Source organism: Camelus ferus, chromosome 8, assembly GCF_009834535.1.
Source record: "Camelus ferus isolate YT-003-E chromosome 8, BCGSAC_Cfer_1.0, whole genome shotgun sequence".
Classification (NCBI taxonomy): domain Eukaryota; kingdom Metazoa; phylum Chordata; class Mammalia; order Artiodactyla; family Camelidae; genus Camelus; species Camelus ferus.
This window is the reverse complement of record NC_045703.1, coordinates 3,899,648-3,922,343: the sequence shown is the minus strand read 5'-3', so window position 1 is coordinate 3,922,343 and position 22,696 is coordinate 3,899,648. Positions and strand designations below refer to the sequence as shown.

At 38.0% G+C, this 22,696-nt stretch overlaps 1 protein-coding gene and 1 non-coding gene across 2 annotated transcripts in view; one reads left to right on the top strand and one right to left on the bottom strand.

The window, feature by feature from the left end:
* Positions 1–22,696, bottom strand: part of GPR63 (G protein-coupled receptor 63) — a 159,160-nt gene that overhangs the window by 130,622 nt on the left and 5,842 nt on the right. The gene's annotated exons all lie outside the window — the stretch shown is intronic.
* On the top strand, positions 2,427–2,498 carry TRNAV-AAC. Its single transcript has one exon. It is a non-coding gene; the product is annotated as a tRNA-Val (tRNA).

Sequence of the window (22,696 nt, the reverse complement as noted above, 5' to 3'; positions counted from 1 at the left end):
TTCTACATCACAGAAATGTCTCTCAGGGCAAGACCACTGAGTTGTCATCAGAGATATAAAACTTTACTACTCCACACCCTAGGCCTTTTATCTGAGAATTAACACAAAAAAGACAAAGTGGGACCTTGATATCACTTTATAATCAGGAATGACCTCAGCCAAAAACATGTTTACTTAAATTCTAGGCTTCCAATTATGCAAAACAGATCAGTTGCGTGTATAAATCTGAATTCCCTATGTCCAGTCTGCTTAGAAGATGGGACACCTGAAATTAGTGACAAAATGCAGTTAAGCCTGACTCTATCAAATAAACCCTCATTATGTGCGTTAACACTGAATCCTTTTAAACCAGAATTAAAGAAATGATGGGTAGGGAATACGTCCATATATTTGAGTAATCCTATAAATCAAGGGTAATTATATTCACTCTCAGTATTTCTGTTAGATTCTATAAGACAAAAAAAAAAAAAAAAAAAAAGAGCGAGACGGCCAGGTGTTGGGTTCCAAAAGGAAAACAATACAGACTTCCTAGGAAAGGGTGCATCTAAATTACCTTCACAGAAAACAAGAGCAGATGTACTGTTAGTGTCTGGACAGAGGCCAACACTGGGTAAAACTATGCCACTAGTAAGAAACTCAGTCCGTAACCTCTAAGATAAAGGAAAAATTATCTAATTTTCATGAATTCAATCCAAGTTCCACCTCTGAGCCTATCTCAGGGGAGATCAATTCTATTTGGGTCATTATTAGGCCCCCTAATCCCATCTCAGGGCTTCGTCAGAAACCAGAAGTCCCTCTGGGATTCTGAAGAAAGAAGACCTCTAGCATCCCTTTTGCTGGGCTTGCTGCAGGCATCCTTGTTAATCGAGCCTGACAAAGTCTCTTAAACTTGTTGCTCACGTGCCCTGATCAGGACATGGGCATCTTCCAAGAGAACGGCAACCCTGGTACTTCGGATCTCACCTCCACAGGCTCACCTTGCAGCCATTCCTGGAACTACAGATTCCTCGTGCTCTGCGCCCCGCTACTCCCTACTCCTAGGGAACCTCATTTCTGGTGGAGGAAGCCCCCTTCTGCCTCAGCTACTCCACGCTATTCTGTTTTTTACAAACACTCTAATCCCTCTTGTTCTTTCGCAATGAGCTGTGAAGGCCCATTATACCCAGAGCCTAAATCTTAAAACTATTTTCTCTTTCTTCAAGGGTAGGAAGGGTTGTCTCTTCAAACTTCTGGATGGTGAGGAAATATCTCCATTTACATTTCTAGGGCATGGAAGAGAAAACAAAACAAAATTTATGAAGTATTTAAATTGAACAAGTCTGAACATTCACATCCTGCCCTCTCCATGTTTATTGTCTCAAGTCATATATTTTTATGTGCCTCACAATCACACTAGTTCCACATTATCTTCATCCACCCATTCGTTTTCCTTCCTCAAACAATTTTCAGGTGCCTGAAAATCCACCCACCTTCATATCTATTCTCCGTCTACCAGTTAAAGCAATTTCAAGATGAGATACTCTTTCGTATTTCACACATATAAATCTACTTATGTCTTCTCAAGTTATGCTCAATTCTCAATTTCTCTTTCCAGTCTCTACTTCTGGTTTCTTTGAGTATCTTATGGGATGCAGAAGTGCTGTCAAGATAAGAGATCTGGTATTGATGGCGTCTCCCTGTCAGACTCTGACTCCCAAGCCCTTCCTGAAAAGCCCTAGTATTCTGTCATGAGGACACTCACGTTCAACCTTGAAAGGTAAACAAATCTCAGCATCTGAGTGTTTCCAACATGCTCCTTTCAGCAAAAGGTATGTCATGAATTACATTTTTAAGACTTCGTAGCTTTTGATATTACTTATTATCATAGTAAAGGTAATTCTAGCTGCAAGTAACAGAAACCTACTCAAGGGCAGGACAGAAGCCAAGCATCAGCAAGCACCCATGAGTCTCTCTTTTTCGCTTCTCAGCTGTGTCCGTGTACCAGCTGACTTCTCTCTTGGTGCAGCCTGGGTTTTTCACTTTTCCACTCAGCAGCCTTTGTTTACGGGAAAGAAGAGTTTCCTGTTTTTGCTGTGGTATTGTTCTCACTAGCAGCATCGAGTTGGTTATTTTTTTAAATTCTTGTTTAAATTCCACATGGGAGCATTTGGTTTATTAAACCAAGTAAAGTTCAAATTTGGAATCTTAAATAGTTCATCTTTAAGATTTTTTATCTTTCACCTATTTTTCACCTATTAAGGTTTTTTAAAAATAAAAATTAAAAAACCTAAACAAACCCTAAAAATGCAGCAGCAATAGGCTTGAGCTTGCTTCTTCCACCTGTACTGAGCTTTAAACCAATGACAAAGGATTGCGCAGGCCCACTCCAGTGGTTTAGAGATGACTTATTTCACCATTATCATGGGGCATAAAGAAGTGAATGGGGGGCAGGTATAGCTCAGTGGTAGAGTGCATGTTTAACATGCATGAGGTCCTGGGTTCAATCCCCAGTACCTTGGTTAAAATAGATAGATAGGTAGATAGGTAGATAGATAGATGGATAGACAGACAGACAGATAGATAGATAGATAACCCTAATCCCCTCCCAGGTAAAAAACAGAAAAAAAACCCCAAAAAACCAAAGAAGTGAAATGATCCTAACTAGATAGGATGGAGTGTAACTCTGATTGACACCTCTGATTTAGTTCAAAGAATCTAAATAGTTGACTCTCCATTAAAAGCAAGCCTCCTCCCCACCAGCTGTACCCAAGTGGGGAAGAGGAGGAGGAGGAGGAGGAAGGAGGTATGGAGCAGAATGTATCAGCCTGATGGGCTCGGGGCAAAATCTTAGGGAGGATTATTTTTCTCCCTCACATCTAGCTACTTGTTCCCAGCCTCTCTTTTCTTTCGACACAATCACCTCTGATCTGGAATTTGTTTAGAGGCCTGAAATTTCAGTTTACCCCAAATATCCTAACAAACTCTTCTTGGACCTAGCTTGAGCCAGCCCGCTGGATCGTAAGCATTGATGCTTAGAGTGATGATGACGACGCACATTATCTCATGACCATTAACTGGAGGAGAACATTAGGTAGGAGGCTGTATGTTGACAGCGAAGACTAGGGAAGAGGGTCTGGGTGGTGCTATGGTGTGAAGAGACAGAGACGTATCTGGAACTTGAGGTTAAAATGCGCCTGAAAGGGCTTCCACTGAAACTCTGGAAGGCGTCCCCCTGTCTGCTGAAGTATCGCAACCAAGCAGTTCCTTTGCATCTTATGCAAGGTTAAAAAATAGGGGCGGCTTTGCTACATTCCACAAATAATTTGAAACTCAAATACCTTCTCTGGTATATTCAAGATTAATACGGGTGGGATGTTTCAATCATCTCATCAATGCTCATTTCCTATTCATGCAGCCATGGCCTCCATAACAAGTTTTCACAGACTCCTCAACTTGCAAACGAGTCTCCTGCTCTGTGCCTTGCTGTATGCTGGGAGGCTGCTGCAGCTGGTGGGTAGGTTTGTAGGCTCAGGATCCAGGCCACCTGGTTCATCCTCTGGCCCCTCCACCTAAACTTTCTGTGCAATAGTCATGTCATCATCAAAGTGGGGACAACAACACAAAACACTGCCTAATTCCCAGGAGGATCAAAGGGATTAAAAAAAATTGTTAGACAAGTGCCTAACAGGTTATAAACCCTTCCTGATTTTAGATACTGCTATAACTTATAAATTTTTATACATCTTATTTAAAAAGATCCTATAAAGATAAATCTTTTACAAAACTTTAATAAATCTTATAGAAATCAATGGGATTTTTCACATATATTAAGAAAATTTAAAGTCTGGGTAATATAGAAGAAATTGTAAATCTTGATTTTAAAACTAAAAATAACTGAAGAGAGAGAAAGAGGCTGGAGGAATAACTCTCCCAGACTTCAGACAATACTATAGAGCTACAGTCATCAAGACAGCATGGTATTGGTACCAAAACAGACATATAGACCAATGGAACAGAATAGAGAGCCCAGAAATGAACCCACAAACTTTTGGTCAACTCATCTTTGACAAAGGAGGCAAGAATATACGTTGGAATAAAGACAGTCTCTTCAGCAAATGGTGTTGGGAAAACTGGACAGCAGCATGTAAAACAATGAAGCTAGAACACTCCCTTACACCATATACAAAAATCAACTCAAAATGGATTAAAGACTTAAACATAAGACAAGGTACAATAAACCTCCTAGAGGAAAACATAGGCAAAACATTATCTGACATACATCTCAAAAATTTTCTCCTAGAAGAAATGAAAGCAAGAATAAACAAATGGGACCTAATGAAACTTACAAGCTTCTGCACAGCAAAGGAAACCAGAAGTAAAACAAGAAGAAAACCTACGGAATGGGAGAAAATTTTTGCAAGTGAAACCGACAAAGGCTTGATCTCCAGAATATATAAGCAGCTCATACGACTCAATAAGAAAAAAATAAACAACCCAATCCAAAAATGGGCAGAAGACCTAAACAAGCAATTCTCCAAGGAAGACATACAAATGATCAAAAGGCACATGAAAAAATGCTCAATATCACTAATTATCAGAGAAATGCAAATCAAAACTACAATGAGGTATCACCTCACATCAGTCAGAACGGCCGTCATTCAAAAATCCACAAATGACAAATGCTGGAGAGGCTGTGGAGAAAGGGGAACCCTCCTACACTGCTGGTGGGAATGCAGTTTGGTGCAGCCACTGTGGAAAACAGTGTGGAGATTCCTCAAAAGACTAGGAATAGACTTACCATATGACCCAGGAATCCCACTCCTGGGCTTGTATCCAGAAGGAAATCTACTTCAGGATGACACCTGCACCCCAATGTTCATAGCAGCACTATTTACAATAGCCAAAACATGGAAACAGCCTAAATGTCCATCAACAGGTGACTGGATAAAGAAGAGGTGGTATATTTATACAATGGAATACTACTCAGCCATAAAAACCGACAACATAATGCCATTTGCAGCAACATGGATGCTCCTGGAGAATGTCATTCTAAGTGAAGTAAGCCAGAAAGAGAAAGAAAAATACCATATGAGATCGCTCATATGTGGAATCTAAAAAACAAAAACAAAAACAAAGCGTAAATAAAGGACAGAAATAGACTCACAGACAGAGAATACAGACTTGTGGTTACCAGGGGGGTGGAGGGTGGGAAGGGATAGACTGGGATTTCAAAATTGTAGAATAGACTACACTGTATAGCACAGGGAAATATACACAAAATGTTATGATAACTCACAGAGAAAAAAATGTGACAATGAGTGTGTATATGTCCATGAATAACTGAAAAATTGTGCTGAACACTGGAATTTGATACAACATTGTAAAATGATTATAAATCAATAAAAAATGTTAAAAAAAAATAAAACTAAAAATAGCCTTTCACAAGTTGCTCTGTGGCACAAATCTGGTAAGAGTTGATACCTGAATTACATTCAGGGCCATCATGAATAAAACTAACTCTTACCCTGCTTTCAAGGTCATTGTATTTTAGGGAAACAAACATCTTGGCTTCAGGCCCTTCTGTGGCCACAGTTTCCTGTACCCATGAAGGATGGGATGAAGTATCCTCCTCACCAAGCCATCCTGGGTTACTGGCCTCAGAGCCTAGTTCTACAGCTAAGCCATCTACAGGGCACAAACCTATTACTTTTTTCCTCTTTTTCTCAGCCAAGATGGATCGGCTGAGTGGATGGCCTAAAAAATTCCAGTTTCATCCAGTATTAAATATTTTAGGCTTATCAAAATATAAATGGCATGTTTTAAAAACAGAAATTCAGGAAATATTAAATTACAGTATTAGAAAAGAGGAAGATTGAACTACCCTTGGTTATTCCAAAAAGCCAACAGACTCAAAATTGGAGAGCTCTCTTGCCTTTTACTTTATGGAATGAATAAGGAAATAATCTCCTAAGTGATGAGGCCACATGACATGTGAATTCAGGAAGAGAACACACCACAAAAGGAGTCTGGCGAGAATCCAAGAAATCTCAGTATGAAAAACATGACACCAGAAAAAAAGCTAATAGTTAAAGATTTGTACCTTGGTCATGAAATGTAAAATGTAATTCCTATTGTAATAGAAATAAACTTTGTACTTTCCATTACAGTGAAATTTTAAGTTTTCTGTTATATAGAGACAAGAACTTAAAGAGAACAGATAAAAATGAAAACAGATGGAGATGATGGAGGATAAGATTGTGAGAGGGTACTTTTTTCCCTTTATTTTGGTTTTATGTGGTTTGGACAATAAATTTTAGCTTGCATTGTTTGTTTTATGAGGGGGAGGTAATTAGGTTCCTTTACTGATTTCTGCTTGGAGGAGGTACTGGGAATCGAACCCCTGACCTCTTGGGTGCTGAGTATGCACTCTACAACTTGAGCTATACCCTTCCCTCATGGACAATAAATTTTAAAAACATAAAAATTATAGGAAAATATTGTTTTCTCTTTATTAATTCAAATGTTGCTTAAGGTATTTCATTAAAAAGAATTAAATTTAAATTTAACTGTAAACATTTTAATGATGATCATTAAAAGCTCTTTTAATTGAAAACAGAACTGAGAACGTGAAATAGTGCGGAAGGGTTCAGAGTTAAATTCAGCCCATAATTCCAGCGGCTTTATAGGCTGTAAGTACCTCCAGGAGTCTATTTATTCAAGAGAAAAAGTAGACTGTCAAATGTAGATGTGCATATTAATTGCTTTGGAAATAAAAATAACTTTATAAATAAACATCTTGGGTTCCTAACTTAATAGTTTCTAACACTAAAACATCCATTTTTAAATGCCCTATATTTCCATGTCTTTAAAGTTGATCTTGTCAGCAAATAAATGTTGACAATAAATACAATACTTAAATACAAAACCATAAACTTAAGAAATACTGATCCACATGTTCGTGTGTGACTGAACCATCATGCTGTACACCAGAAACTGACACATTGTAAACTGACTATACTTCAATTAAAAAAATATATACAAAAAAAAAAAAAGAAATACTGATCCAATGGAAAATGTGGGAAACGAAAGAGATAAATTATACATCAGCAGAGAAAAGTGGCTCTACCTCTCCCTCTTAAGTTGAAACAAAACTTTCAGCCCTGAACTTCTTTCTCAACCACATAGAAATGATCTTTTCCAGAATCTCAAGCAATCTTCATTTCCTTGGACAGCCATTTGCCTGCCAAGGATGTATAGGATGATTAGTGAAGATATTTGCTTACTAAATAAATTAGAGTGAATGTCACCCATTGAATATTGTCAGCATGGTACTGTCATGCCTGCAATAGATCGGGGTCACACTACAAAGGTAGTGGCCAACTCTACCTGGGACCTCAGGGAAGTCTTTATAGCTGAGATGGAAACTGAGTTTCCTCTTCTAAACTAATACCCACAGATGACGGCTGGTGGAGGAGTCTGTGGAGAGGGATTATGCGGTCATCTCCCTAATTTATCAGTGATGTCTGCCACAAGCATGAGTTGGCTGTGTGTGTAGTAGACGGAGGTGCAACTAGAGCTTAAGGGCACATACTTTATATTCCTGGAACATCTTCAAGCTATGCCTAATTACCTGCAGTTTCCTCAGCGTACCCTGTTCTCATCCTGTCCCTTTGCTTGTGCTACACCCTCCGGGGTCTGGCTTCATTGCTATTGGCTCTGTGAATTCCGTGTAGAGACGGACAGTAAGTAGAGACAGACAACTCCCCCTTTCTGTCGCAGACCAAAACAATTAAGGAAGCGTGGAAACAGAGACAGAGGACACCTCAGCACTGGGAATGAACCACTGAAATACCAGAAATTTCAGGAGATACCTATTGGATGCAGTGCAGACGGGTTCCAGATTGAAGAATAGCACGGAGTCTGGCTGTGCAATTCATCACACTTAAGGAAGAAGCCTGATCTCTCAGAAAATTAGGTGGAAGAAAAATCTCACAAATAACTCCTTGTTTGGGAGAGCAAAAGCAGGTTGTGAGGTAAATGAAAGGAGCTGGGGTGAATAGTTCAGTCTGGCTGGCTGAGGGTGTTGGGAGAGAGGGTGGTTGAGGGGCATAGGAAGGACCCCAGAGTCCGGGCAGCTCCACGGAGCAAAGAGCCAGCAGTGGGATACAGGAGCACCCAGCACCTGCAACACAGCTCAAATCCAGGCCCAGCCACGGTGGGGAGTCAGGGGCCAAGCAGAGATGGGCCACACCAACTATGACACTTGTTAACTTTTCCCCAGAGAAAACCTTTTTAAACTTAAAAAAAATTTTTTAAATAGTTTTTAAAATAAAAGTAATATTAAAATTAAGGAAAATCAGAAATGTATAAAATACAAAGCTGCCTCCAATTTCTGGTCCAACTTATACATGCACTCACCCAATAAACTTTCAAAAGATCACTTTTTATGACCTGGTTTATATTCTTACTCTAAATACATTTTATGCATATATAAGTCTCTACCCACCTATCTAGTAAATGGATTCCTACTATTTTACAATCTTATGTTTTTCACTCAAAATCTATTTTGGAAAGCCTTCCATGACAGCCCATTTGGATCCTTTTTATGGATGTAGAGTATTCATTGTATGAATACACCATGATCTACCTAACATGTAATATGTGAATGCATGAGTTGCCCCCAATGATTCTGCAAATATAAACAATGATACTGTTGTATGTATGTGAATATTTCTAATGGGTAATTTTTTTAAGTAGAGTCATTTGCTCCAAAACATGCATATTTTAAATCTTAATGGATATTGTCAAATTTATATTCCCACCCACAATATCTACAATATAGGAGAACCTTTGTCCACACCATTGGCAATAGAGGAATATCATCAATCTAAATGTCTAACAGCAGTGAACTGCTTAAGGCAACTACGTCATACCTATGTGAGGAAGTGTGTGCAACTACTTAAATTATGGTGTAAAAGAATATTTAATCATATAAGAATATGCTTATGATATATTTTTAAGGGAAAAGAAAGATGCAAGAAAATACTATTCTTATGCTTGTATTATAACACTGCTCTTATAAAGCTTTTCTGAGCTTTAATTTTTTAACCAATACAGTTAGGTCCTACTTTGACAGGACCAAAATAAGGTAATTTTCTTGAAAATGATAACTCAACATAAAGTTGCTAACGAATTATAAGTTTCTCTAATTGAAATTAATGCTGACATTTTCCCAAAAGCTGTAAGTTAATGGTATAATGCAGACCAAACCCACTGGGTTGTGTACTTAGAAGGCCAACCAGAGGCACAGTGATTGGAACACAGGTTTTGCTCTGTCTGTAGGCTGCCTCGACAATAGTGGCAAACATGGGGACCCTGAGGACTTAAAGAATCAATGTGGAACAGTCTGCACAGATCTGCACAAAGTGTGAGCTTCCCCTCAAGAGTTCTCGCAGGGTCCTTTTCTTCACATTTCCAACCTCCCACTTCTAAGAGCATTCATCTTTTCAGTAGAACGTTTCCTGACCACCCGAGTCTCAAGCTATTTTTCCTTTCCTTACACTCTTCTACACATCTGAGCACTCAATCTCCCGATGTCTTGCAGATATTTTACTGCCTTGCGCATGGATGTCAGCTTTGAGTCAGGCAGATTCATTCCAAGTCTTCGTCTCACCTGGGTCCCATCTGACCTGTGTGAACTTGGGCTAGTTATTTAAACTCTCTGGGCCTCAATTTCTTCATCTGAAATACGAACATCATTGAATTTATCTGAGAAGATTATGCATGAAAAGTAGTTTATACAGTGTCTACCACAAAATACGATTGCAAAAAATGTTAACATGGTTATTACTGATAATATTATTTGTACTATTACACTTAAAGGCAGTGGCCAAGTCTTATCCCCACAAGATTAAGTATATAATACTTGTTTTAAATAAATTTATGTATCTTTTATAAATTTGGCCCAGTATTATTTTCTTTAGATGGCAACATTTTGTATAGTCTCATAGTCAAACTTGTAGTCATAAAATAATAAAACATGAACGATTACAAATGGAAAGGCATATACTTCAGGGACAGAAGATGGGAGGTGGGAAGTTGAACTAGGAGGGAGTGCGTAGAAGGAAAAAAACATTTCACAGACCCAAGGAATTATTAAGCAGGCTGAAGTTGAGTCAGAAGGAACAAAATTTTAAATCTTCCCAGCAGGATATAAAACATTGAGAGCTGAGAAACATACGTGGATGTAGACACAGATATAGAACATATACCGCTATGTGTGTCTCAGCCCAAGGTGAACCCCTTGGCATTTGTATCACCTCATGAGCAGCTTCCAGATTCTGTATCTCCCTCTTAATCAGCTAAGCAAGTGTCATTCAGAGTTTAGGTCTGAACAAAATGTCTGGGCTAAAATTTGACTTAATGATGTTAGAGAGTCTCAAAGCAGTTTGCACTGAGTTAAGCAAAACATCGTCTCCAGTCTCCAGGGTGCTTATCAGTGGAGAGGTACTGAAGCATTCAGTAAAGTTTCCAGCAGCGGTTCTCAGTTTTAAAATGATTTCAACAACTTCAAAGCCATTATTTGTTTCATTTAGCTCTACTTGCATGTTTTTAGCCCATTCACAGGAGAAATGAGTTGCCTGTTTATAAACAATATCCCTCCTTTGTGGCTGGTAAGAAGCTGCATCTGGGCAGGGCTGCTAATTGGCAATTCTAAAGACACGTGGGGCTGATGAGGTCTCCTGAGTAGTGATCAACAGACCTGATGTCTAATGGGAAAGGGAATATTGGGGATTAATAGTAGAATGTGTCTATTTTCTCTATTTATCTATTTTATTTATTTTAAAGGGTGCATTTAAAAGACTAAGCCACATAAGATTCCATCTTCTCATTCAGAAAAAGCACAAAATATATGTTAATGGCCTATTTAGTATGAAGTAGGGTGCAGTATGTATATAGTATGCAATTAAACCCCGTTAAGTGCTTTGATATGGAACTGCTCAAGGATCTTAAAGTTATTAAGCTTACCCAGGTATGGGGTTTTCTCAGACTCAGTTAAATTGATATTTAGGATAGAAGAACTAGATTCATCACAGGATTTCAGTACTACATTGCATGCTGACTAAATATTTGCCTACTTACTAACCATAATCAACTGCAAAATATCACTGATGCACTGTGATCCTAGTCAGGGTCTTAATTCTTATTAGGGAATGGAAGGGAGGAGAGAGGTCAGAGAAAGGGAAAGCAGAATCCTTTTGCCTGTAGGGGGTCAGCAGTGATGCACAGGCTTTGCATTCTTGGGGTCAGCTGCTCAGTTTCACTGCTGCTAAAAACATCCCATAGCTTGAACATTGTAACACCCAGAGAATCTGAAGAATAGGAAGGTTATACACCTATCTTCCAGAGCACCTTGGCCTAACAAAAAGGATTTGAGTAGGTGTCCCCTCCCCTTTAATAGAAAACTCTGGGGAGACAATGATACAGGAGGAGACATCCTTCTGCACAACTGGCATCATCTTTTACCTGAGGGGAAACTCTGGGGTCAGGGCACTTTATTTGTGTTAATTAAGCCTTTTGAAGTTTTTAAAGATGTACATTGTAAATTCATGTAAAGCTTCCATGAGTGATCCCCATAAACTTCATTTTATTTTAAAAGAAAATAATATTGGAAGGTACTTCGAAGGTACATTATACACAAAGCATTTATTAATATTAAAATGTCTTAAGGGAAAATATATCTAATCAGAGATCACTATATTATGCTTATCTATTTCCTTTGGGTTTATTTCTCTGCAAGTGAGGTTTTATAAAATCACATTTAATTTTCATATTTCAAAACTATATGTCACATTAATTTGCAGGGCTACAACTTGGTGTATTCAAAATTTAGAAAATAAGCCTCTTTACTTTGTAAATTCAGCATCCTGCTTCTTGCTATCATTTTCTTCTTACCTCCTAAATGTCGAATATAATTACCTGTGTTAAGGCTAGAAAAGTCAAAGTTGAAGTTGAGCTATTCCAAACATAACTAAATTACTGATTAAATTTACCCATGAAATAATGTTTGGAGGACACTGTCTTTGATATAATATTTCAATAGTCTTTGTCTTTGAAAAGTTTCACAGCTGTTCTAGAGTTCACCAATTCATCTGCCTGGATGTAGAGAAGGAAATGAGAAGAGCTTGAAGGATCTCTTTGAGCTCCTGAGTCTATAAAACCTCATGAGTTCCTTACATCTACTTGGATTCACATACAACAGCCTATTCTTACACAGTGCACAGAATCCGGCCTCTTCTTCACAACAGGGATGCCTCTAACAGCCAGCAGCTGTCCAAAGGTCTGTTCATCAATTAGCACGTGATGCGTGCCTGCTACATACACAAGGCATAGAGTTAGGGGCCAGCGGGCAGGAAAGATGGACACAGTCCCCATCCTGAAGAAGCACAGATAGTAGGAAAGGATTAATAAATGTCTATTTTCAGCTTTGCTACGTGAAGCAAAAAGCTATACAAAAGATACCAGAGACATTAAATCACCAGCTTTCTTTATACATGTATGCATGCTAACAATCCTCCAATCTACCATGGGGGAAAGTGGAGTGGAGCTACAAAAATAAACATATGGCCACGTACATCACACGTATTTGCACATATATGTAGGGATAAGTAACACACACACAAACACAAACACACACACCCACCCCAGAGAAAGAAGGCCAGATGTTCAGAATAGGAATCTGTATTTGGTCAAATTAAAATTGTTTTTCTCAGGGAATCCTCATACACTTCTTTTTTTAACTTTTTTTATTGAGGTATAGTCAGTTTAATATTGTGTCAATTTCTGGTATACAGCATAATTCTACAGTCATACGTGAACACACATATATTCATTTTCATATTCTATCTCGTACACTGCTGGTAGGAATGTAAATTGGTGAACCACTATGAAAAACAGTATGAAGGCTCCTCAAAAAACTAAGAATAGAGCTACCATATGATACAGCAATACCACTCTTGAGCATATATCTGGAAAAGATGAAAACTCTATCTCGAAAAGATATATACACCCCAATGTTCATAGCAGCACTATTTACAGTAGCCAACACATGGAAGCAACCTAAGTGTCCATCAACAGATGAATGGATAAATAAGATTATTTTATACACACACACACACACACACACACACACAATGGAATACTATTCAGCTATTAAAAAAGAATGAAATACTGCCATTTGCAACAACATGGACAGACCTAGAGAATATCACACTAAGTGAAGTCAGACAGAGAAAGATATTATGTAACATCACTTAAATATGGAATCTAAAAAATAATACAAATGAATTTATTTACAAAACAGAAACAGACTCACAGACATAGAAAACAAATTTATGGTTACCAAAGGGGGAAGATTGGGGGAGGGATAAATTAGGAGTTTGGGATTTGCAGATATGAACTACTATATATAAAACAGATAAACAACAAGGTCCTACTGCTTAGCACAGGGAACTGTATTCATTATCTTATAATAACTGATAATAGAAGATAATCTGCAAAAAAAAAAAATCACTTTGCTGTATATCTGAAAGTAACACAATGTTATAAGTCAATTATACTTCAATTAAAACAGATTTACATTGCCATATTTTCTAAATATTCAAAATTGAGTGGCTTTTACTTTTATAATCATAAAAAGTTATTAAAACATGAAATGAATTTAAATCTGGACCTTAAATTTTTTTTTCATATTTTTTAAAGCTCATTTATCTTCAAGGAATTTGAAAGCACATTTCTAGTCTACAAATCAAATAAAAAATACAACTAATGGAATAAATCCTGCATTTTGGATATAATATCTAATCTACCTTATTAACATGATGAAAGAAGAACAGAGAGCAACATTACAATTTGTATTCTAGTACAAAATTTTTCTGGCCTTCCAGACACTATGATGATAAGTACTTTAAATGCATGAATGAACCAAAATTTAACATAAAAATCACAATTGCTCCTATCAAAAATATAACCAGCTGTGTTTAGAATTTATGTCTTGATATTTTAAAAAACCAACAAACTTAAATGCACGATAGATGCTAATTACTTCCATAACCCATTTCCTGTGGCCAGTGACAGAGAAAAATTTGCAAATAAAGCCACTTTTTTTTACTCTCATTGTCTTATACAACAAACCTTTAAAAAATATTTGCTGATTGTCAGTCACCATGCTGAATAATAGGAATTCAAAAAGTAACAAGATTAATAAGAAAAGACAATCCAGTTTTTAAAATGTGTAAAACACTTGAAGAGATACTTCATGAAAGAGATTCAAATGGCCAATAAGCAAATGAAGGTGTTCAACATCATTACTCAGCAGGGAAATACAAATTAAAACCACATTACATAACACCCAAAAGACTAAACGAGACGACTGGCCGTATCAAGTACTGGTCAAGCTTTGGACCAAGTGCAAGACTCATTAATGGTGGGAGAGTAAACTGCTAAGACCACTTTGGAAAACTATTAGTTTCTAATAAAGTGAAACACAGGCCTCCCTATGATCCAGCAATTCCACCCCGAGGTACACACAAGAGAAATGAGTGCATACCTCCCAAACAAACACATGTGCAAGAATGTTGATAACAGCTTTATTTATAATAGCTCAAAATTGGAAACAACTCAAATATTCATCAATAGAAAATGGTACATTTATACAATGGAATAATAAATAATAATTAAAAATCAAGACACACACAGAAATACAAATGAACCTCAAAAATATTATGCTGAGTGAAAGAGTACACACTGAATGTTTTCATTTATATGAAATTCAAGAACAGGCAAAACTAACCTGTGTAATAGTGATCAGAACTGTGGTTATCTGGAGTGGGGGCAGAGGCATTCATGACTTTTGACTGAGAAGGAGCAGGAGGGAACTTTCTGAGATGACTGAAATATTCTACATCCTAATCTAGGCAGTGGTGACATGGGTATATACAGAAGTACAAAGTCACTGAGCTCTACACTTACTATGTGTTTATTTTACTGTGTGACAATCATATGTCAACTTTAAAAAAAATTAAGATTAGGTCCCTACCTTCAAAGAGTTACAACAGGAAGGGACTAATTATAATATAATGTAATAAGAGCAACAATATACCTAGTGAATGGAGTGTCCACAGAGCACAGAGGAGGAATCAAGGAATTCCGTCTGGGGAAGGATCAAAGGCATCATAAGCAAGTACGGAATTGGTGTTTATGATCCTAACCCCAGGGAAGTCTCTCTCAAGGCCCTCACGATTTCTTCCTTACTGGTATATTAGAATCATTTAAAAAATGTAACAGTGTTCATCCCAAACAACACCATAGGCATTGCAGGCATTCCTGCTCTGTACTTAATCTTCATGCGCTGTCCTGTCACACAGTCTAATTTTCTCTAACGTATGTCTATTGGATCCTTAGCGCCCCTTTCATTGGGGTGACAGAGCAGACACAAAGAGAAGTGAAGCCAAATTCTGGCCTTCAATGAGTTTATAGTTTTTCAAAAAACCTTTCATATCCATCTCTTTTCCATTTCTACGGATACTATCTCTTTCTTTCAACATCTGGGCAAGTCACAATAGACGCCTACCTGGTGTCCCTGCTTCTCAGCCACAACTGTGACATACACAACCGTTCTCCTTATGTTTCTCTAATGTTCTGAATCCTTTGGTGGCCCCCCAGGGCTAATGAGTTCAATATTACTCCAGGAAGGGTAATGTCTACTAAGCGGCCATGTACTCTGAAGACACATGAGAAAAAAAAATTCTTATCTTACATTTGCTTCAAAACCCTTTTTTTTTTTGAATAGAGAATTTGAGTTGATTTCTTTAGTGTGTTGTATCAATCTAGGTATGATATGTGCTGAAATCTGTCTATAAGGAAATCTGCTCTAGTCTGAATAGTTCATTCATCCAAAAAACATTTACTGATCTTTTTCTCTGTTCCATATTAGAAGAAATACAGAAATACAAAAGATCACTCTACTTTCAAAAAGAGGGAAAACCAACATCTAAAACTCATATCATAGTTTTTCTTTTTTCTTTTTCTTTTCTTTAACTTCATAAAATCCTTCTTCCCTATGGGGCAAGCACAGCTAACATTCAGAACGGAGCTCCTTGGTACAGCCATAATTTCCAGAAGAGGATGCATGAAGTGGGATGGCGGAGAGTATACTAAAAAAGAATCCCCTTGCTTATAAAATACTTGAAAAATAATAGCAATAAAAAGCAAAATCTTGAAAGAGTTGATCAGTTGCTCTCACCCATAGAGCCTCTAAGGATAGACTTTCCTTCTCTCATAATCTCAGATTTTATAATCATCACACCCTCAGATACAAGAATCAAATCATTTTCAATAGCCCAACATCACTATTTAAAAAGAAGGTATGACTGCAGTGAGCAAAAATGCCTTTTTATGTAAATGTCATTATCTTTTAAAATAATCTGATTTTTCTTTCGCTAGGGACCACCACACAAGGGTCTTTTTTCAGCATCTAAGGTGGGTAATGTTGTCTGCTAGAGAATAAAAATAGTTACTAGGTTTGCTTTTCTGTCAGAAACGATCTGGCTGATCATCTTCACACACTCGCCACTGACGTTGTGCATCTTTTTTCTACTCTACATTTCAGTCACAGCCTTCTGGCAGAGTGATGTTTTCGAGCAGATTTGATATGCATAAGCCATCCGTTTTTCCGGTGATTCACAATATGTAATTTTAGAAAGATTCATTTATCATTTGTCTCACTTTAATAAAAGATCTTTGCTAGTATTCTCTTAAGTTCTTTTGGAAACAAAATTCCCTAAAAGATTTCCAGTCTGTGAAAGTGACAAACTCATTTAAATAATCAGTTCAGAACAACATTTCTGTTTATGGTAAGAATGCTGCTCTGATATTTAAAGCGGCTGAAAGAAATTCAACCAGTGAATATAAAATTAAGCATTACTGTCTCTTTTCTGAGAGGGCACGGAGGCTGCAGGGAAACTGGTGACTCGGGGAACATGGGGTGTGGTGCTTTGTTCTGAGGAGTAATGCTGAACGCTGAGAACATGCTACGCTTTGCAGCCTGTGCTCATTAACTGGATTCTCAAGCTTCCCTTTCCCTTTCTCTTGGGGTAACCTGCTTATCTATGCCACCATTCATCCATCATTCTGAGGCTCCTGATCGTTCCCCAAATTCCACTGTAAGTCAAATATACAATTTTATCCTAAGAAGGATATTTTCTGGCACCAAGGCCAGAGCTTTGGAAGTGTGGAAAGCTCAAAAGCTGAAGTTGTACAACTTGAATCATTTTGGCTAAATGTTGAGTGTTCACCTGATTATTTGAGAAAAAAATGCATCTGGTGGTTCAAGTGGGTAAAAGGGAGGCCAAGGAGATGCAGGCAGGCTATCCCCAAGCAATTTTCCAGGCAACAGAAGTTGGATCCAGAGAAGACTTCCTTAAAACACCTGGGAGAGTTCTGAATTCACTGGGCCTCTGCAAAGGAGGCTTTGCCCCACGTGGTTTGACTTGCTTGGAAGGGTACCAATTCCAGGGCCTCAAAGGAAGCCGCATAGGCTAGAGAGGAAGCTGGCCCAGGCCTGTCTGACACAGGAACCATCTTCCTCCTTCCAGATCAAAACTCCCATCTCAAAAAGAGGAAGGAGCTGGATTGTAGGAATGGATCCTGTAGGTTCAGTTCCCGGGGTGGAAATTTAGGTCCTGCTCTTGCGGGGGTCCAACTTCATCTACATGGAAGGCTTTCTTGCCATGGAGCAGGAGGTCTGTGTAACAGCAAGGACAGCACAAAGCAGTACATTAGGCTAACATCCATCTTTTCAACTGCTTTTTCCACGTTCTGAAAATCATAGACGTCTTTTTATCTCACATCTTTCTGCCTCATCTACATTTGCTGAAAAACTATAATGGCTGTCCAGCACAGATGCAAATTACTGTCTCTAATTCCATTTTCTTCATCAAATCCAACAATGACTCATTATGGGTTGAAATGTTTATTCAGAACTGGTGAAAGATTACAGCTGGTAAGGCCAGAGGGCCTTTTTCATTACAATGAGAAATAAACATTGGATTCTGATGGTTACAAGCCATGCTCCGCCTTGAAACCAGCATTGCATGCATCTGATTTTGGGAAAATCTGAAGCCCTTATTCAGGTTAAAGTGAACCAGAAATGTAACAGCTCAGGGCTGTGTGCAATTTTAGATTGAGTGTCCTCATTATAGGGTAAAAATAGAAATACCAAGGTAATCTTATTGTGTTGTTCTGAGGTAAAGCAGGGAATCAGCCTGTGTGACCTCAGTGTCTTCTGGAGTCCTGAGAACACGATGTTTGTGGAGTCCTAAGTATACAAAACAATGAACGAAGATAAATGGTGTGTTAAATTGTATACTACACTGAAAAAATAAACATGGATTTGGGATTTCACAAAAAATACAAACTCGACTTCTGGGAAAGAAAGGAGTTTGAGTCCTAGAGGAGGAAAACAGCTTTAATCTCTTCTCTGTGCCCTCTGCCATGACAATGAAAGCAAATCAAGACCACAGCGGCTCTCTGCATTTTAGAACTCTCATACTTATATTTTCGTCTCTAGCTTGCCCCTTCTCAAAAATGATCACTTTCTTCTTTTACTTTTAGAAGGATAATTAAAAGTATTTATATATGCAAATACTATTTTTGAAAATCCAGGGAAAAACAGAATTCAAACCATCTTCTTCAAATTCTTGCCAACTTCAATATTCCTTTTCAAAAAGAGACTGGAGGTTCTCTCTCCTAATTGACAATGTGGGAGGAGTGTCAGGAAGAAACAAACGATAAATTAGATGCTGGCCTACCTTTACTTTCCAACAGAGAGGTTTCTCAGACTGTGGTGTCCAATTGCTTTATCTCATTCTTTGATGTTTCAATCAGGCCAGAATGAAATCTAGGCCAACCCCCTCCCCTCCCCAAATCCTAAGTTAATGGAGCAGACAGCATGGAGGGAGGCTATCTTCATCTTTTGTACCCATAACTGTTTGGAGGGCACTGTACAGCTGCCAAGGTTGAACTGAGGGGGTGTCTTTTTAAAAGATATTCTATCACAATCAGCTGGGAAGGAGAGAAGCCCAGGAAAGGCCTATTACGATGTCTAACCATTCAAAACCCTCTCAGTCAAAATGGTTAGATATGGGAAGAAGAGGGGGAGAAAGAGGGACATGTCTGCTGGGACCCTAGGTCTCCCTATGAGACCTACCCTGTGGGACGGATTCAGTTCTGCCTGAAGGAGAAGCCAATAGCCGAGCCTTGAAGAATGGTAGTGGTCAAATGTTTATTTGATTGTGTTTTAACTCTGTTAAAATCAGACACATAAGTGATAGAAATGGAGAAATAACTCTGAAAACTTTAAATGCTGTTAACAAAGAATAGAATAGAAATGATGCACCAGTATTGCTTTCAGGGCACGACCATAAATGTAAGTCAAGAGGTTTCAGTGATGGCAGAGGCTAGTCAAATGGAAAACACACACACACACACACACACACACATATCATAGTCCTTTTTTTACTTTTCTAGATTCTTAAGTATATTTATTATGTATGGAAAATATACCAGCATCACAGATAGAAGTCACGTGATAGCCAAAACCAGAGAAGAGAGTGAGCTTTGTAAAAGATGCTGGAGCCTACTTCCCTCCCCTTGAAGCAAAACTTTCACCACCCCTTCCTTGCTCAGTGTCCTCTCCCTTAACTATCATCAGAACAACCAACTAACATGCCATAATTAACATAATAAGGTGCTGTCAAGAGAGGAGAGAGCTTTTGGTGCTTGTCTTTAGGAATCTCATTTAGGGAGCTTGACCCTTCTTTTCTGAGCCCTTGAGATGTCTGAGGTATGAAGGTCTAGTTAATCAGCATTTGAAAGCCTCTATCAGCATCCCATCACCAAGGACACGATGCAGAGCCATGCGTGTGCACCTCAAAGGCCAGCAGGATTCACCAAAAATGAGGCAAACAGCAAGACTGCATAGAGTCTCCAGATAGAATGTGATGTAAGACAGGCTCCAGCCATACAAGACAGTCCAGGTGGACAAAAAAGAAACCAAGAGCACAAACCTTGCTAGAAGGCAGAGGGGATGTAGGAAAAAAAGAATGTAAGGCAAACTACTGACCCATACTCAATAGGTAAATACTGAGTAAAATGACTACTTCCAGTCTTTATTTCACCTCTAAGCCTTAACGTATGTTGTTCCTTGTCTTTACACTAAACTTTCCTCCAAATTCCTCTCTCTTTTTAGGTGCAGCCCAATAACCACTTCCCCTATATGATTCATTGTGGCATTCCACTTCCCTTGAAATCTACCTTTCTGGGAATCTTTGCGGCAGGCAATGGTCGTATTTTTTCTAGCCTCAAAGTTAAAAAGAGTCTTGCTTGCTGTGCAGTGAGTATTACAAGTAGAACACAGGTGTTGTGATGGTGAAGTGGCCCACTCACTGCGGTCAGGCCTGGCTTTGGAGAGGAAGTGCACCTGGGATAGCCCCTCCCCCCAGGGACTTGCAGCATGACTACAGATCAAGCAAGTACTTAGCACTCCAATATTCAGTTTTCTCATCTGTTAATTGGGGATAATAAAAAGAGATACCACATAGAGTAATTTTGAGAATAAAATGAAAAAAGAACTGTAATTAAAAAAGATACATGCACCCCAATGTTCACAGCAGCACTTTTTACAACAGCCAAGACATGGAAGCAACCTAAATGTCCACTGACAGATGAATGGATAAGGAAAATGTGGTATATAAATACAATGGAATACTACTCAGCCATAAAAAGGAATGAAATAATGTCATTAGCAGCACATAGATGGACCTAGAGATTATTGTACTAAACGAAGTCAGAAAAAGACAAATACCATATGATATCACTTATATGTGGAATCTAAAAAAGCAGCAAAAGTGAACTTACTTACAAGACAGAATGAGACATAGAAAACAAACTTATGGCTATGTAGGGGTGGGGAAGAAGGGATAAATTGGGAGTTTGGGATTGGCAGATACAAATTACTATGTTCAGAATAAATAACAAGGACCTACTGTATAGCACAGGGAACTACATTCAATGGCTTATAGTAACATGTAATGAAAAAGAATATCGAAAAGAATATGTGTATATATATATACACATATATATAACTGAATCACTATGATGTACACCAGAAACTAATAAAACATTGTAAATTAACTCCACTTCAATTAAATAAAAAAAGAGGAAAAAAACGATCTGCTTCTGTCTGGTACTGTCATATAATAAAAAACCCAAGTGATGGGTTTTTTTTTTTTACACAATGTATCAAGCGAAATAATTAAGAATTAATCTACTTACTAATGTCTTATACCTCATACTATCTCTCGTAACTCATCACAGATCAAGTTTGACATTCCTCTTAAATTAAATTATTCTTTTATAGAATTCTTTCCTTTTAATTGATTAAACTCTCAGTTAGTGAAACCACTTTATTTTGCTCATAAACTGTATTATAAATGGAGAACAAATTTTAAAATTGTAATAAAAGTTCATAAATCTGGAAGCACATCCAAAGTGGAAAGGATTTAAACTGACAAAGCCATAAATAAAATAATAAGAAGAAAAAAGAATTACCACAGACCAGAAACCATTTTTTTTTAACATTATCAGTTATGGTAGAGAGATGCATAAAAATGGTACATTGCTATGACATGGGTTTTTCTTGTTTTGTTTTGTTTTATTCTGAAGATCATGAACTTTAGACATTTTATTTCTTTTTTTTTTTTTTTAACACATTCTTACAGCTCAATAGTGGGGGAACTTCACTGTTCAGGGAACGAAATTGTGAATGTTTAACTTCCCAATAGATGGTAGAAGCTGACATTTGAACACAGGTATGCATTGCTAATACACTCTATAACCTAATTCACTTGTGAAAAATCACCATGGGTACTACATATGCACTGAAAATATTTTCAAAGCACTAGAATACAATTAAAAGCCTTAAACCTAAAACTGACACTACTACTAGTCTAAAATCTTACAGTGTTTCCAGATCATCTTTAGGAAATTAAGAGGTATTACAAAGTAGGTAGAAAACTGCATGGTGAACTGGGGAATCAGGACTCAGTTCCAGACTCTGCTTTTAGTTGTTTTGACTTTAGATATCATAGTGAACCTAGAAAACAAAAGAGTTGGACCTGATCCTGGCTAAAATACCATCCAGTGCTATAGGATGCTTCAATGGGCAGACGTCACAATTATCACTAACAGAAGTGTGCAGTCTAAACTGCAGCATAAGCCAACTTGCACTTTATGCAATGCAACATGCACCAAGACCAAATTATGTCCTTAAAAAGATTATACGCAACTAAATTCTGACATAGGTTGGTATTCTGGGTTGAATTTTATTCCCTTAAAATTCACATGTTGAAGTCCTAACCTCCAGAACCTCCAAATGTGACTGTATTTGGAGACAGGGCCTTTAAAGAGGTAACTAAGGTTAAGCGAGGTCATTAGGGTGGGCCCTAATCCAATAAGACTGGTGTTTTTATGAAAAGAGGTGATTAGGACACAGACAGGCACAGAAGAAAGACCCTGTGAAGACACAGGGAGAAGACGGCGATCTGCAAGCCAATGAGCGAGGCCTCAGAAGAAACAACGCTGCCAACACCTTGATCTC